The sequence below is a fragment of the Mandrillus leucophaeus genome, unplaced genomic scaffold (assembly GCF_000951045.1).
Source record: "Mandrillus leucophaeus isolate KB7577 unplaced genomic scaffold, Mleu.le_1.0 Scaffold20, whole genome shotgun sequence".
NCBI classification, from domain to species: Eukaryota; Metazoa; Chordata; class Mammalia; order Primates; family Cercopithecidae; genus Mandrillus; species Mandrillus leucophaeus.
The window spans coordinates 7,248,920-7,268,327 of NW_012102032.1; the positions used below are offsets into that span (position 1 = coordinate 7,248,920).

The 19,408-nt window shown below is 36.1% G+C and overlaps 1 protein-coding gene across 2 annotated transcripts in view; it reads right to left on the reverse strand.

Moving 5' to 3' along the window:
- The window catches only part of STXBP4 (syntaxin binding protein 4), a 225,896-nt gene that overhangs the window by 78,958 nt on the left and 127,530 nt on the right, over positions 1-19,408 (reverse strand). The window lies entirely within an intron of this gene.

Consider the following 19,408-nt stretch of genomic DNA (forward strand, 5'->3'; position numbering starts at 1 on the left):
GCCCATCAATGATAGACTGGATAAAGAAAATGTCATACATATACACCATGGAATACTATGCAGCCATAAAAAAGATGAGCTCATGTCCTTTGCAGAGACATGGATGAAGCTGGAAACCATCATTCTCAGCAAACTAACACAGGAACAGAAAACCAAATACTGCATGTTCTCACTCATAAGTGGTAGTTGAACAATTAGAACACATGGACACAGAGAGGGGAACATCACATACCAGGGCCTGTCTGGGGGTGGGAGGCTGGCGGAGTGATAGCATTAGGAGAAACACCTAATGTAGATAAAGGATTGATGGGTACAGCAAACCACCATGGCACATGTATACCCATGTAACAACCCTGCAAGTTCTGTACATGTATCCCAGAACTTAAAGTACAAAAAAAAAAAAAAAAAAAAAAAGGAATTCACAAATTGCTAGTAATGAGATACAATGTAGGCATTTGACAGCAATAAATAATGCTAAAATTTTGTTTTCATCATGGGTGTACAAAGAAGGAAGCTAAAAATAAATGAAGAAAAAGATAAAGGCATTTCGTTTTCAATTATTGTCAAGTTATAAAAATGTTTGTACTTTTATGTGATGCAAAGATAGAGAACATAGACATAACAAATGAGTCCATTATGTCAGTATCATTTGGAATCAGACAAGTTTCTGGCATTTACTAACTCTGAATGTGTCTCAAACAAAACTATACAAAACTCTGTAGATTGAAAAAAAATAAAGAGAATTACGAAGTAATCAGAATTCATATTAGGTTTTTAAAGCTCCTTTTATTTACAAAAGCAGTTCACTAATGTCTGTATTCTCATGGTTCATTCATGCTTCCTTGTATATAAATAAATACCATGTATGCTTTTTCACCCCCAAAAGTCTAAGAAGGAAATGTGCTACAGGAAAAGGGTGAATTTCCCTCCTTCTTATTGAATGTATATACATTCGGATGAGATAACTTAATGAGGAATTCATTCATTAATCATTGAGTATCAACTGTGTCAAGCACCATGATAGGTACTAGAAATGTTAAGTTGAATAAGACAATATCAGATGGTAAGGAGGGAGAGCTATTTCTCTCAGGAAGATTCATAGTGGTATTTCTAATATAACAGCTGCTGTTTGCTTCTGGAGGCTGGTGTCTTAATTAAGATGGTAAAAAATCACCCTTCTAATTCCCCCAAATTTCTTTTGATTAGACAGAAAAGTGTCAAGGGGGTAGGGAGGATGTTTACCTCTCATAAGGAGTCTGAAGAGTGACTAAAAGCCCTAATAATGTAATTTCTATCCCTTATGCCAATAGAACAATATTTTTTAATCCAGGAAAAATTCTAGCCTTGCCACTGTGAAGGTCATTTTCCCACTGGGAAGATAGAAGCAAATGGCAATAGTTTATGGTGTTAATTTATATTGTGGTGTAACAAACTACCACACATATAGCAGCTTAAAACAATACATGTATATTATCTCATGGTTTCTCTAGCACAGGAGTCTGGGCATGGCTTAGCTGAGTCCTCCACTTAGGATCTCATAAGGCTTCAATCTACAGGTTGAGCATGGCTGTGGTCTCATCTGAGGCTTGACTGGGGAGCACTGAAGGCTTCATCCAGAGACTGTCCTCAGCTCCTTGTTATGAGTCTCCTAACATAGCAGCTCATATCTTTGAAGCCAGTAAACAGTGCAAGATTCCAGCAAAATTGGCACTAAAATCTCATGCAATATAATCATGTACATCCTGTAACTTTGCTGTATTGTATAGTTACAAGCAAATCACAGGTCACAAACATACTCCAGGGGAGAGGATCACACAAAGGCATGAACACCAGGAAACAGGAATCATGGAAACCACCCAAAGAATTTGTCCAACACAATTTTAGACTCTTCCTCTCTGTATTACCTTTAAAAACCAATTCTTCTACTTTTCCATTATTGCTTTAAATGTAGTTCTTCTCATCTTTATTTTTCAAAGTTTAAGTTAATCCTGGCCTTAACTTCCCTAACACTATTTGTAAAAGTTTTTGTTAGTTCTAGGTTGTTTCTTTGTCCATCTTTTGTATATTTGTTTAAACACGTAAGTTCATTAAATAATTCTGTTAAGCTTCCCTTGATTTACTTGTGTACTTTTATGCTTTTTCCTTATTTAGGCTATAAGTAATCATACACAGTAGTGTTAACCTTTTAGGATTTCTTACCCTACAAGCTATGTTCCCATCCACAGTCTCTAAACATGAGAATAAACTCATTTTAGCCAAGTTTAAAACAAAACAAAACAAAACTGCGCCCATGTAGTCTGTAATATATGTCCAGATATGTACATAATTAAACAATCACACCCTCTGTAGCATCTTTTGGTAGAAATACAATTCCAGCAGATATTAAAATAGTTGAAGTGCTTCAGTATTGCAACAGGTTGGCAGGCACTAATGATCCACTTTCAGAAGGCATCATTCATACTCCTTTTATGCCTGGGCTAGTTAAGGTTCACTCTAATGGTTTTATTTTGGTTTCTTCCTTTTTTCATCTCTCATGCTCATTATTGGTGTATCATCCTCACTCACATTCATCACTTTCTGTACAGGAAACTTTGTAGTCTTATTCCCCTTCTATAAGGTGTGTTGCTCTGTTAAAAAGGTATAACCTTCCACAGAAAGATTTTAATCAGAAAGTCTCAGCAGATGGTATGTGGTACCTACTTAGGATCTCTATATACAAGAGTTGATTCTATTCTTCCTCCAAGTTTTACCTACTTCAATACTGAGCTTCACCTGCTTGCTTTATACTAAAGGACATTAGCAAAGCTGGCCTATGTTCTTAGTGCCTGATAAATTGGACTCAACAAATATTTGTGGAAAGAACGGACTATTTGACATCTATTTGTACATACAAGTAGGTACAGTAATGTACTGCATAACCATGTTTCAGTCAATGACAGACCATATTTGCAGCAGTGATTCTATAGGATCATAATACTGTATTTTTGCTGTACCTTTTTCATGTTTAGATACACAATACTTAGCATTATAATTGCATACAGTATTCAGTAGTTTTTGCTATACATACCTGAAGCCTAGGATCAATAGGCTATATGCCATATAGCCTAAATAGATAGTAGGCTATACCACCGAGGCTTGTTTGTATGATATTTACACAATGATGAAATTGCCCAATGATATATTCTCAGAATATATCCCTGTCATTAACCAATACATGATTATAATCTGTGTATTATATTTATGCATATAAATGGGTATTTCTGTATATAAACTTTGGAAGTGAAACTGAAGGGTCAAAAAAATGTGCATTTAGATTCCTAGAGATACAGCTAGACTGCTCTCCAAAAAAGCTGAATCTAGTAAACAACTATCAACAGTGTATGAGTGTGCTGGTTTCCCCACATATTTACTAACACTGTAGATGACCAATCATTGTTAATATATGACACTCTGGTGAATAAAAATGGTGCCTCATTGTTTTAAGTTCATTCCTAAGTAAATAAAATTAAAATATATATATTCAACATTCATCTGTTAAATATTAAATATGCTTACTAAATAGATATTAAGCACAATAATAAAATATGAGTGTCTCATGAATACCTGCTATGTACCAGGCACTGTTCTAGGTGTTACCTAATTGTGGTAAAGAAGACGTTCAAGATCACTGTTCTCAAGAAGCTTATATTTTACTAAAGGAGGTAGAAAATAAACAAGTAAACAAACAAACAACAAATAAAGTGCTGTGAAGAGAATAAAATAGGGGAGTGAAATAGAGTATTGGAGGTGGAGAGAAGGTCAACATTAGACAGGTGATTAGGTACAGCCTTTCTGATAGTAGACAATTAAACTGGGGGCTTCATGATAGAATGAACTGGACCTCTCAATCCAAACTATTCTCTTTGCTTTTCTCAAACACACCAGGCACACTCCTGCCTCAGGGCCTTTCTACTTGCTGTTCCTTCTGTCTGGAACACTTTTCCTTCAGGTATCTATATGGCTTACTCCTACCTCACATGGATGAAATGCCTGTGAATATCTAGTTTATGGGTTTGCAGGGAACTACTGGCTATTTAGACCTCATCCCTATGTAATTTTAGTATTTCCATTTTCTATACAAGTTCAGCAAGGCTTCCTTCATTCCATATATAAGATTGTATGAAATGTTTCCAGGGGGCCTTTGAGGTTGCCAGTTAGATATAAACTTCTTTATTATTTCAATCTTTATATCCATTAAATAAATTTGAGTTGAAGACTGATTTCTTACCTAAAATTACTGCCACTTGAAAGCATGAAATGTTACTTTGCAATTGTTTTCCAGGGTTTTAGCACACAGTTTCTCACATGTTCCCAAATAAGTAATGTAACGATAGATCATAGAAATCTACATTAGTAGAAATTGTTCATTATCTTCCAGGGTTTCCAGTTCTTAAAAAAAAGGAGGTGCAGAAGATAATGGTTTAAGGCTGTAAGGACAAAATAAGCCTTTTACGCAATGACAATGAAAAATGAAGATTATAATGGTGATGATGATAATGAGAATATTAAGTACCTACCAGATGTGAGCCATAATATTTTCAATGAGCTGGCCACTTCAGATACATTAGCTTTAATCCTCAGGACAAACCTATGGGTTGGTGATATCTCCATCTTCATAGATGAAAAAAAAAATGAGACTCAGCTAGCTTATAGAATTCTCAAAGCCAAATCTATTATGCCATAGAGCTGGCATTTGAACTTTATAGCATATGATCTTTTCACTACTCTGCTTCTCTACAAGTAAAAATGAATCTACTTTTTGGATAAAAATAGAATTAGGGTGTGAACTAATTTATTTTATTTATCTGTAGTAAAAACTACAGGCAATTTTTTACAAATGTTACTTCATTTTTATCCTATAATGCTTAGAGACAAATACATCATTTTTCCCATTTTATAAATGGGGCAAAAGTGAGGTTGAATAATTTATTTAAGGTTGTAAAATAACTTGGCTAAGAAGCAAGTTTTCTCACTCTGAATATTTTTCCTATTCTACTTTCGACTTTCACTTTCATTAGAATTCTGGAGTTATTATAAAAGAAATGGGAAACACAAATAGCACTGTGTAGTCCCAAGAACTAATTGCTTTATAATTTTTTATCAATAATGCCAGTTGGAAAAGGTCACATATTTTCAGAAAAAAAAAACTATTAAAGATTCAGTTGTTGACTTTACATCTTCATTTTTTTTTTGTCATTCAACAAAGATTTATTATTCACTTATTATGAGGTCAGCACTGTGCTTGTCACTAAAGATGCAAAGCAGTTAAGGACAAAATTAAGTGAGAAGAAAAACATACAAACAGATAATTACAAAGCAATATGAAAAGAGCAATAATACAGGTTTGAGCAAAGAGCTGTTAACTCTGTCTGGAGGTTTAAGCTCACTTTATGGAGGAGTGCATCCCCAGTTTTAAGATCTTTACCTAGGCATATTTATTATTCCCTCTTTACGTATTGTTATGTAAATAGTCCCAAAGAGAGCTTTTGTTTCTTACTGTGAGATCTCCATGATGCTTAAAAATTCTTTTACTTAAAAAATAAGCTTTAAAATTCAGCAGTAACAAATGCTTGCTCTTAAAAAAAAAAAAAAAAGCCATATAAAAGTTTCTAATAAAAAACAGATAATCTCCCTATCCTATCTCCTGAGAAGATCAATGTTATCAGTGAGGGAGATATCTTATAGCAGACTGAAAAAGCTTCTTGAGGCAATGCAATCTATTGCTTTATCCTGAATACTTGTAAGTCATGAAAATTAGGTAAGATGAAGTGTATTTTATTTAATGATTCTAATTGAAATACAAATTGAACTCTAAAACATAAACTCCAGCCTGGACAACATGGCAAAATCCCATTTTACAAAAAATTCCAAAAATTATCTGGGTGTGGTGGTGTGTGCCTGTAGTCCCAGCTACTCAGGAGGCTGAGGTGGGAGGATCACTTGAGCCAGGAAGGTTGAGGCTGCAGTGAGCTGTGATCACACCACTGCACTCCAGCATGGGCAACAGCATGAGACCTTGTCTAAAAAAACAAAACAAAACAATACCCAAACACACAAAACCCCTATAAACCTATAGTTACAGAGCAAAGCACTTTCATAGTAGGTCACTTAATCCTTGAGACAACCATATGCAGACTGTACCCTGACTTCAGAGACAGGAAGCGAATACTCAGAGAGGTCAACATATTTCACCAAATCTAAGGTGCCATCAATTTTAACACACCATGCTATTTTATATTCTTTAAAAGACAAAAAAATAATTACCAGTTCAATTGTGACATAATGTCTTAACTACATTCCTATGAGACTCACAGGATTTATTAGGAACCCTGGACTGAGAATTAGAAGACCTGAATTAGGATTCTCACATTGTCCCCTTTCCAAACTTGTGACAAGCAAATCATTAAGTTCTATGAGCTTTGATCTTTCCATATCTTTTAAACTAAAAAGAATAATGTCTCTCTCACAGGGTTGCTGTGAGGACATATTAATGTAAAACAGAACTTTAGAAGTGCAAAACTGATAAAAATTTAAAACCTTTTGTGTTAATGTTATTATTTTTTAAAATATTATCTGTAACAGTAATATTAATACTCTGTTGTTGAAGGCAAGAACTGAACTTCTGGATCCAAACTGAACTATTTTATCATGACAAATAATTATGAAAGCTCTTACTGCACAGATTTTAGTACTGCCGCCTTTTCTGAGATGAGCTGTTAATATTTTGTCCTCATGTGAACTCTGGAAAATACCTATTCCACTAACCCAAAATAATGCATTCAGTTTGGATGAGGAGATTTTCAGGCCTTGAGGGAAGATGTTTCTTACCGGCATCATTTACGTTTTGTTTGTCCAGTTATAGGATTGAAACATGCACTATACTTCAGGCATTCTATCATTATAGTCAGTTCTAATTGTGAAAAGAATCAGAGTTTCATCTTTTGAAAAAGTGATAATTGACTCTATTTTACCACTGATGCCTTCTAGAATCTTAGAAGCAGTTCTTGCATTTTTTCGGCCTTTGTGCTTGTAACCATTTTATGTGATAGACTGTTCACACGTTAGTAGTAAGGTATATAGATTTTACTTGATTAAATACTAGATAGTCTACATCCTGCAATCCCCTTGACAACTACTATAGTCCTGCCTGTAGTGGGAATTAAGTCTTGTTTGTCTAGCTGTGCCTTCATATCTTAAGGCTATCAGTAGTGTATGTGATTAAAGTATATATCTGAAATAGTTTCTTGGAAATGATCTTCTGTGAAAACCCACAATATGTGGGAGCTTTGGGATTGATTCACACTAGATATTTGTTTTTGTATGTTAAACACTAGAAATATCATGGCTTCCTGATTTCTATGAGTGAAGAACTGTCTATGTTTGCTTGCTGTGTACCAACAGAGATTAATAGATTGCTGCTATATATCTGGTGGCATTAAATAATTTCGGCACTTTTTTAGGAATTTGTTTGACGAAAAAAGCAAATACCCAATAGTTGATTAGTGCAGAGAAGGCACAATAGAAAAACATGGAGTAGTCTAAGATCCAAGATGACAGCAGATCTGTCTGTGCTACCGGACTTTTGTTTACTCATTGAACCAATGTGCACATGAATAGGGAAGTTTAAAAATTAATACCGAATTTCAGGTGTTCCAAAAAGTTAAACATGCTGACACATTACTAATCCTTTTTAAAAAATAAATATTTGTTAGCTGTTACTTCAAACCGAGCCCAAGTTACCACCATCTCCCACCTCAATCACTGCAATAGCCAACTAGTCTTCCTGCTTTCTTCACTCTTGCTACCTTAGAGCTCAGTTTTAAATAAACACCCAAAGGATCTTTTAAAATGTAGACCATATCATGTCACTCCTTCTGCCTTCCTATGACACTTAAAATAAAATCCAAACTCCTTAGTATGGTGTTCAAAGCCTTGTATTATCTGGCTTCTTGCTATACATCCACCCTTATCTCGTGCTACTCTCCTGCTTGCTCATACGTATAAGATACACTGGCTTTTTTTTTTTTTCCCTGTCCCTCAAATATGTCAAGTTTGTTCCTATCTCACAGCTTTTGTACTGGGCCTGAAAGGTCCTTCCCATAGTTTTTGTTGCCGGCTGAGTCTGGGATGCAATGTTACCTCTTCAAAGCAGACTTATTTGTCAATTAATCTAATGTAGCATCCCCACTTACTCATCTTTCCTAATACGTCATCTGGTTTTATTATACGCATAACACTCATCACTGTCTACAATTACTTTTTAAAATTTATTTGTTAACTTGCTTGTCCATCTCTGTCTACTACAATTTACCAAGCAGCTTGATAGCAAGGGCCTTGTTTGTGTTGTTATCCTAGGGTCTGGCCCATTGTAGATACTCAACAACTAGTTCTGGAAGGAATGAAATAATGAATGTAAATCATTACCTTTTCTTAAGTGATATGTTTTTCTCTTTAACTCATTTTTTCTGGAAATAAAATTGTACCAGGAAAAGAATTATTTCTCTTGTTGCTGGCAATATTTTGCCAACTTAAAGTTCAATCACCCAAGATTAAATTTGATATATTTTCTTAATGGAACCTTACAGCAGTGACCTACTTTCAGTTTGAAACAACACAGGAGAATATGTGAGTTAGCCATTTCCTTGAATGGCAAAGTGCCACAAATATTTGTTGTGGTTATTATCTGGCTTTGAATAATCAAGTCAGCAGACAACAGGTCTGTTTTACAAAAACAGGTAAAATTTATCTCAAATGACAGAATCACATAGGCTATTATCTAATGCTTGGAACATCATCCCAATTCTAGGACACAAAATAGCATAATTACTTTGTGTACAGGAAAATACCATAATGTCCATTCTAAATATTAATAGCTGACTTTCATTAAAGAAACAGAGTTTTGGCTGGGCACAGTGGCTCAGGCCTATTATCCCAGCACTTTGGGAGGCCGAGGCGGGCAGATCACTTGTGGCCTGGAGTTCAAGACCAGCTTGGCCAACATGGCAAAACCCGTCTCTACTAAAAATACAAAACTTAGCTGGGCATGGTGGAACACACCTGTAATCCCAGCTACTCAGGAGGCTGAGGCACGAGAATCCCTTGAACCCAGGAGGTGGAGGTTGCAGTGAGTCAAGATCATGCCACTGCACTCCAGTCTGGGCGACACAGCAAGACTCCATCTCTAACCCTCCAGGGTTGCTTCTGGGGACCCCAATTAAGAATCCCTTGAATTTAGAGGAGGTAGAGGTTGCAGTGAGCCGAGATTGTGCCACTGCATTCCAGCCTGGGCGATAGAGTGAGAAATGAGGCAAAGAATGATGAATGTCTGAGGTCCAGAAGAAGTAGAATGAGAAGATGCCATATCAAGTCTGAGCTTTAGCTCGTAAAGAAGGGAAGAATTTAAAAGACAAATCCCATCCAAGGCCTTTAAAATGTTACAGTACTGCTTTTCCCTTTTTTCTCAGAAAACCTTTTCTAATCTGCTTACGTAACTTCTAATTAGCTTCAGATGTAACAAAAAAAGGCAGCTACTACTCACATTCTTCTTAAAAGTTAATATATTGCTGATTTCAGATAGAACACCTGAAGTGATGCAGGAGGCTTGCACAGACAAATATATGCAATCAGATGGTCCCCGCTTGACAGTCTTATTTTCAATTGGTTGAGTAAAAATAACAAAGATATTGAACCAACCTGTAAAAGTTGAACATTCATTTCTTTTGTTGCCTAAAATAATATGCTAAAGATTTTTCAGAGTAATGAAACATACTAAATTACACTGTTGTTAATAAAATACAAAATCATGATCTTTCTTTACTGAGAAAAATTAGGACTTTTTTACTGTTAATAGAAATATTTTCAAAATGTTATGTATTTCATTTCATTTATTTATTTATTGTTATTATTTCAATAATTTTGGGGGAACAGGGTGTTTGGTTACATGGATAAGTTCTTTAGGTGTGATTTCTGAGGTTTTGGTGCAGCCATCACTCGAGCAGTGTACACTGCACCTAATGTGTAGTCTTTTATCTCTTAACCCCCTCCCATCCTTCCCACTAAGTCCCCAGAGTCCATTGTGTCATTCTTATGTCTTTGCGTTCTCATGTCTTAGCTCCCACTAATAAGTGAAAAGATAAGGATGTTTGATTTTCCATTCCTGAGTGAGTTCCGTTAGAATAATGGTAACATCCATATTTTTGATATTACAGGTTGAGTACCCCTTATCTGAAATGCTTGGACCAGAAGTATTTAGGATTTCGGAATATTTGCATATACATAATGAGGTATCTTAGGAATGGGACCCAACACTAAAACATAAAATTCATTTGTTTCATAAGCACCTTTTACACAGCTTTTATAGAATATTTGTAACAATTGTGTGCATGAACCAAATTTGTAAACATTGAACCATCAGAAAGCAAAGGTGTCACTATTCTGGTCAACCATGTGGACAATCTGTGGTTGTCTGGCATCACCATCATGCTTGCTCAGAAAAAAATATATCAAAGCTGAAGTGGGCTGGGAGGGTGTTTTGTTTCGTTTTGTTAGTTTTTTTTCTCTTGGGGATGCTGAATAAACTGTGTTATGCTCCTGCGTTTTGACTACAACCCATCATATGAGGTCAGGTGTGAATTTTTCCACTTCTGGGGCCATATCTGCACTCAAAAGTTTTGGATTTTGGGGCATTTCAAATTTGGGATTTCAGATTTGGGATGTTCAATCCGTATAAGAAATGCAGTAATAAAAGTACATGTATATACTTATACACATCTTTTTTGCAAATAGTAACAGGTGGGAGGTGGGGTTATTGAGTGAGAACTTACGACCATTAAAAACATTTTAACTTTCACAAAAACCTTCCAAATGGATATTTAAAAAGCTCTTGATATATACTGCAAAACTGATTCCCAAGGATGTCTCATGCCAATTTATATTCCCCACCTGGAGTGGATGGAATGTTTACTTTCAACTTTAATTAGTGGCAGGCCCAGATGGCTCCTAAACTGGAGGGATTTTTTAAAATGCCTAATATATAAGTAATTTAAGAAAACAAAGTATATTCTCTACAGAAGGATTCCTGCCCCTTGCTTCCTTTGCTTAGGCATCATTTAGGGCCTCATGGGTGTAGAAACCTTAGCTCCAACTGCTGATCTCAATTCTGTGAAATCTCTGAAGCTTAAAATCCTACTTATCATGATAGTTTCATATTGTTTCTGACGCAAGGTGATATTCCTTTCTTGTTTTTTATCTAAACACACACACACACACACACACACACACACACATACACACACACAATTTAAAATGTCATTTCTATGTGTAAGAGCAGACTGGGAAGGTTTTAGCATGAGATCCCTCTTCTATCTTGATCCTGAAGTCCATTGTGAATCTTGACAGCTATATTTCCTGGCTTTAATACTGTGGACCTTTTCATAATCATATATTAATATGTATATGTATGCATTTGTTTATAAGAGCTCGAATAGCTTGAATGAGATGTGTGTGTATATATACATGTTATATATGTCATACATTTTTATTCATAAAAGCTTGAATTTAGAGAACTCTGTACTCAGAACTGGTTTTTGACCTTTTAAAGAATGTGTAGACCCTTTGATTGCCCTAAAATTTGACCAAATTGTTGTTGGAATTACCCTCTCAAACCTCTGGGTGAAATGTACCCTTGCATTGTGAGTTTAAGGATGACTCAGCAGTCTGAGTGGGGTGAAAAGTGACTTAGAACAAGAGGTGGCTGTGCAGAGCGATGTGGCTTTTGGTGCTGAAGCTGTCGTGACAGCTCCTCTTACACTTAAAGCTTCCTGTATGCCCCCGTGTCTGTCAGATCTAAAGTGTATCTCCGCTTTCTAAAGGATCAAGCCCCAGTTGGCCTTCTGCTTGACAAATAATCTGTGTGAACCTGAGGAGTTCAACAAATGCCATTGACTCACTAAGATAAAAAAGAGTGAAAAGAGATCATCTGTCCCATACCCCCAGCCTGTCTTTGACTTTATTCATTACTCCTTCAACTCAGAACATATTAAGAGTGTCCTCCTGCCAGGGTTCCTGCCAGCCAGTTATTCCCACAATCGCTACTGTTGTTTAGCAGTGGGAGCAACAGGTTGACCCTTCCTGCTTTCCTTCCATGTGGTCCTACCTCTCCTATATTAAAAAGTTTTTAGGATTCACCTGTAACTGTTAGTGCTTTTGAAGATTTTTGCCCTATTTTGTATTCTAGTTATCATTTCCATGAGGCCTGAAGGAAGGTAGTTAGAGGCCTGTGATTATGCTGCCAATTTAACAAGAAGTCAATATATTCTCTTTTTATTAAAGACCTCATTTGGTTTATCTGGCCAGACTTTTTCTTATTATGTATTTTTAATGATAGAACTGCCTCTTTTGTTACATAACCATTTTGTCAATCTATATGTCAGTTAAACAGAAATTGCAGTTCTGAACATGCAGTTCAAAACTATTTTATTTCGAATAAAAACTACACAAAGGCATTATACTGATATAGAACACGTAAACATAAGGAGATCAATAGAAGCATCTCCAGGGATTCCAACACTAAATAAAAATGCCTATTCTGTTTTCAGACTGTTTCACTATAAATAATGATAGAATAGACAAAAGTTTCCTCACAGTTAGCAATAAACAACCAAAAGATAAGATGCTGATTAAGACATTTAGCCACAGTTTCCTGTGACAATTACATTCTAATTCAACATCAATAATAACATTAAATGATACATATTATGAAAAGCTCTCATCTACCATATTTTCAAATGTATCCAAGTTGAAAGAAGCTTTACACAATAATAATTTAATACCTACCATAGGGAGAAAGTAAAATTAAATTAATTACTTTAAATAACAATAATGTGGCACCAGCAGTAGTCATGGCAGTGGCAGCAGCAGTAGCAACAACAATATCCATATAGGGAACATCTTACCCTACCAGAGGGTCTTTTGGGAATTTGATATGTACTATTTAATCTTTCAATCCTGCCACTTTGATATTATGAGATCCACTTTTTATATGCAAAAACAGACCTAGACGTTAAGTAATTTGGCTAGTGAAATTGGATGAACAATTGGGGTGCTCTGTGGAGCATCTCTAAGGAACATCAGAGATTCTGTGGAGCATTGTTTACATGTATTCAAACTGCTGCTTCCTTCCAGCCTGCCTCTATGATTTACACACTTCTCCACTGTTAGAGGTATTCTGGTGATGCTGGGATGACCATGTGTGCAATGATGTGAAAAGCATTCATGTTCCTTATACATGGGAGAGTCTTAGGTAGGGGTTTGTAAATACTCTGAAAATGGATGCAAAATGTGTGTAATCTCACATTTCTGGGAAGAGGGTTTTCATCAGATTCCAATGGAGTCCACGATCCAGGAAAGGTTTGGAATTGTCTTCTAGGCCTGGCGTGGTGGCTAATGCCTGTAATCCCAGCACTTTGGGAGGCCAAGGCAGATGGATCACTTGAGGTCAGGAGTTTGAGACCAGCCTGGCCAACATGGTGAAACCCTGTTTCTACTAAAAATACAAAAAATAGCCGGGCATGGTGGCAGGCACCTGTAATCCCAGTTACTCAGGAGGCTAAGGCAGGAGAATTGCTTGAACCCAGGAAGCAGAGTTTGCGGTGAGCCAGGATCACATCACTGCACTCCAGCCTGGGTGACAGAATTGTCTTCTAGATATTCCTTAGAGACTGGTTTTAAGCTGTAAGAGCCAAGAAACCTTACCCTTCAGCTTTCTGAGAAAATCCCATAGTATAACATCCTAGAGAACACTTATTATATTAAGAAGAAAGTAGAGGCAATTACCCAAGTAAAAATTTCAAATTGTAACTTGAAATAACCAGATGGTCAAGGCAAAGAAAGAAAACGAGGTGAGGGTTGTGGCTGAATTATCTACCTCATGGTAGTTTGTAATTTTCTGTTTTCCATGCAGAAAAAGCTGCTGCTTAAAGAGAAAGAAAATCAGTTGAATTTAATCTGAATTATTAAACTTGAAAAGCTATGTCATATAAACCTATAAAAAGTGCTGGCAAAATGTGCCAACATTAGCAATTATATTTCTAAATAAAAGGACAACATAGATTTGCTAGTTTTAAACATCAAAGCGTAACCCTTGCAAGAGACAATACCTTTATAAGGAAAACTATAAAATACACATGGAAGAAACTGAAGAGGCTATAAACAAATGGAAGGACATCCCATGCTCACAGATCAGAATAATTATTAATAATACTGTTAAAATGACAATACTACCCAAAGCAATCTACACATTCAATGCAATCCCCATCAAAATACCAATGACATTCTTCATGGAAATAGAAAAAAACTCTAAAATTTGGATGGAACCACAAGAGACCCTGAACAGCCAAAGCACTCCTGAGCAAAAAGAACAAAGCTGGAGACATCACACTACCAGACTTCAAAATATACTACAAAGCTACAGTAATTGAAACAGCATGGGACTGGCCTAAAAACAGACACACAGACCAATGAAACAGAATAGACAACCCAGAAATTAATCCACATATTTGCAGCCAACTGATTTTTGATAAAGGTGCCAAAAGCACTGGGGAAAGGATAGTCTCTTCAATAAATGGTACTGGAAAAACTGGATATCCATATGCAGATGAATGACATCTCACCCTATACAAAAATCAACTCAAAATGAAGCAAAGACCTAAATGTAAGATCTGAAACTATAAAACTACGAAGAGAAAAAACAGGGGAAACACTTCAAGACAATGGTCTGGGAAAAGATTTTATGAATGAGACCTCAAAAGCACAGGCAACAAAAGCAAAATAAACAAATGAGATTATATCAAACCAAAGACCTTCTGCACAGCATAGGTAATAATCAAGAGTGAAAAGATAACCTATAGAATTGGAGACAATATTTGCAAACTACTCATCTGACAGGGAATTAATATCCAGAATACACAAGAAACTCAAACTACTATCAGAAAATCAACAGCAAAAAACCAATCAATCTGATTTACAAAGTGAGCAAATGATCTGAACAGACATTTCCCAAAAGAAGACATATAAATGGCCAGCAAATAGACAAAAAATGCTCAACATCACTAATCAGCAGGAAAATGCAAATCAAATCCACAATGAGTTATCATTACACCCTAGTTAAGATGACTATTATCGAAAACACACAAAGTAAATGCTGGAGAAGATGCAGAGAAAAGGGAACCCTTGTACACCACTGGTGGGAATGTAAACTTGTACAGCCACTATGGAGAACTGTATAAAGGTTCCTCAAAAAACGAAAATAGAACTACAATATGAGTCAGCAATCCTACTACTGGGCATTTATTCAAAGAAAAGAAAGTCAGCATATCGAAGAGACATCCTGCCATGTATATTGCAGCACTATTCACAATAGCCAATATATGGAATCAATCTTAGTGTCCAACAACAGATGAATGGATAAGGAAAACACGGTGTGTGTGTGTGTGTGTGTGTCCCCGCATATGAATAAAAAAGTTGATCTCATAGAAGTGAAAAGTAAAACAGAGGGTACTAGAGACTGGAAGGACGGGGAGAACAGGGGATAGGGAGAGATTTGTTAAAGAATAAAAAATTACAGCTAGATAGAATGAATAAGTTCTAGTGCTCTATACTAGTGCAGGATGAGTATAGTTAACAATAATGTACTACATAGTTTGAAATAGCTAGAAGGGGGATATTTAATGTTCCCAACCCAAGGAAATGCTCAATGTTTGAGATGATAGATATGCTAGTTACTCTTATCGGACTATTATATATTATGTGTATCAAAATATCACTACGTACCCCATGCATACATACAATTATTACTTGTCAATTGAAAATAAAATTAAAATAAAATTTTAAAAACCTGATTGCATAATTAATTTATAACCAGCATGCAAATTACTGACTATCATTGGGGGAAAAAAAGTGCAGATGAAATTTTTAAATTTTCTTCGAAATAAGTTCTGCTGAATTTCAAATATTTTCTTTGAATAATCATTTTTGACAGATATTCAAGTTAATGTTAGCAAGGTAATGAAAATTAATGATGTTAATGTCCACTGGGCTATGTCTATGCAGGTGTTTCCCTACACTGTTGCCACCCCAACATAAAAATGTCTGATATATAAAATTCTGAACTTACACATAACACATTAGGAGTGATTATTTTCATTCCTCCTAAAACCCACAGAATTTCTTCACATAATTAGCCCTTATGAGTTTTTGACATATAATTTGATTTTTACAAACGTATTAGGTAATACAAATTTTTAAGTATATACTTATTGTGAAAATTGAGTAGACACTATGAGAGGCATAGTTTCCAATCCTCCATAACACAGTTGTGAAATCAGAACTTATCCCAGAGGGTCTTTGAATGTTACCCCATACCAAGCCAAGCCATCTAATACCCAGAACTGTACTGAAAACATCATTTTCATAGTTAATTAACATGGACGTTTACATCTTTCTTTCTCTGTCTCTCATTCTCTTTTCATCTATTTCCCAGCATGGGGAAGATTAAAAGTGGCAAACTAGAGGGATGGTGGAATGTTAGAAGCAAGCAGAAAGACAACTAGCAGGTAAGGTGACATTAGGAAAGAGACAGAAAAACAACCAAAATCTAACACACTAATCTACTAATATGCCATACATTAATGGGTACTTGTAATAATGTTTACTGAGCCATCCCAACTAAATTAACTTGCATTTAACATATACTAACGTATCACATTTTATTCTTTAAAGATGGCCACAATAATAACTTCTGACTATATGCTCTTCTATAAAGAGATCTTGTCACTTTCCCATACATGGGTGGAGTCTAAGTCCCATCACCTCAAATTTGCATTGATGAACAGAATATGGTGAAAGTGAGGCTGTGTGACTTCTGAGGCTGGGTCATAAAAATTGATACAGCTTTTGTCTTGCTCACTGAAATACCTATGCTGGAGCCTTGAGCCACCACACAAGAAGTTTAACTACCTTGAGGTCACCATGCTAGGGAGGCCAAATATAGGTAGGTGTTCCAGTTGATAGCCAAAGATGAGCTCCCATCTTAGATGTCCAGCCCAGTAGAGTCATCAGATGACTGCAACCCCAACAGACATCTGACTGCAACCACGGGAGAGTGCTCTAACATGAGCTGCCTAGCTGAGTGCAGTTAGTTAACCAACAGGACCATGAGAGACAATACTAAATTGCTGGTTTAAGCCATTAACTTTTGGGTTGATTTGTTCTGCAGCAATGGTAAATGGAACAACTTATTTTTAAAAAAGTGCTATGTCTATAGTTCAACCACAATTCAAAACTTACTCCCGAGTATGTTTTTTGTGCTAGGAATGTGATAGGTAGGTGCTTCAAATAAATTATATTATTTAATAATCAAACAACTTTTTTTGAGTAATATCTTCATTTAGTGAAAAAGGAAACGTAAAATACTTTTTAAAAGCTCTTTTCTGGCCAGATGCGGTGGCTCATGGCTGTAATTCCAACACTTTGGGAGGCCGAGGCGGGTGGATTGCTTGAGTCCAGGAGTTCAAGACCAGGCCTGGGCAACATGGAGAGACCCTGTCTCTACTAAAAATAAAAAAATAGCCAGGCATGGTGGTGTGCACCTGTGGTCTCAGCTACCTGAGAGGCTGAGACACCTGAACCTGGGGGTGGGAGTGATGGGGGATGGGGGAGGAGGAGGTCGCAGTGAGCCGAGATTGAGCCACTGCACTCCAGCCTGGGTAGTAGAGTGAGACCGTGTCTTGAAAAAAAAAAAAAACGCTTTATTGCATGCAACTACTTCTTGTGTTATGAATGCAATGTGTTATTTATTCTTTAAGGATAATAACTCCATTTTATTTCAAGAATATAATATAGCTATCTTCAGAATATTAGAATATTACATTATGTTTATTTAATTAAAGACTTTTTCTCTCTCTCTTCAGAATCTCCCTGTTACGTAGTTCTTCTCACCCTTGGACCATTATTAGGTGATTATTGGTTGTTGGTTCATATTTTAAACAAGGATCAACAATAGAGGTTCCCACTAAGAATGGTATTACACCTAGGGGGCATTTTTGGAAATTTGTGAGGCATTATCTATTGTCACAGGGTTTGGGGATATTTTTGGCATTTAGTGAAAGGGTACTAGGAATGCTGAACATCCTATCATTATAGGATGCACCCAACAGTCCTGTGCAACACAGAATTGTTCTGTGTCCTGTATAATGTTTAAATGCCCTACTAGAGATTTATGGTGGTAAAACATCTATTTTTAATTATTCAAATCTGGAACAAAATTCCATTTTTAGATAAACCCCAAATATTTTTGCATAGTTTTAATATACATTACATTTCCTAGGCTTGTACCTAGTGTATAAATTGATGGAAGATTTTACTTTCTTCTCTTCAGAACTTTACCATTGGTCACCATTTTGGACAATCATTTGAACATTACTAATGACAATCTGCTCATGCTATTTAAAATGACAATACAGTGTTTCTGTATCAGTCTACATTCATGGTTGCCACATTTATGGTGATTCTCTGTTTAGGTGCAGGCATCTGATGACTACATTATATATCCTAGTATAGTTGTACTAAAGCATTTACATATTGAAATATATATCATTTTTATTATAAATCACCTCCCTCTTATTTCTCCTCTATAGTACATTAGCATGCCATTGATTTTTATAAATTATAGGTATAGTTAGGTAAATTATAATTTTCATTGCAGGAAAATAAAGGGTATGTAAGAAATAGTTAGAAAAAGGGAGTTGAAATTCATAAAGAGGCAAAAGTGTCTGGAGAGACACAAAGACACAGATAAAGAGGAAAATGTCCAATCATTTGTGTTTTCCCCAAGGATCTCTCTGTCTGTTGGGATGATGGAAGTTACTTAGAGCATTGCCTTACTTCTCTTTCTAGCCCAGTGCTGACTCTAGAGGTATCTAGTGACAGGTCATGTAGCTCCTTTAGAGAGGTATTCTCCTGGCCCTAGCATAGGAGGATATGCCTGAGCCAGCAGCTCTGAAGACTAGGGAACTGGTTCAGCTATTCCAAGACAGTTAATTAACTACCTTGCTGACTGCCCCAGAGTCTGTTTCCAGTATTCACAGTCTGTGATCCCGGGGTTTTTTCCATGGTTCTGCTTAACTCATTGAGCAGTTTTGTCTGTTATATTTGAGTTTTGGGGTCTTTTGCTCAGTTGGACTGTACGTTTAATCTTACTCTATCTGTGGTATATTATTATTTAACAACAAGTTCCTCAATGCTGATTCCACTCCTCCAGTTTCCAGTGCTGCTGCCGATTGATTTTTACATTTATTCTTCCATTTCAAAGAAA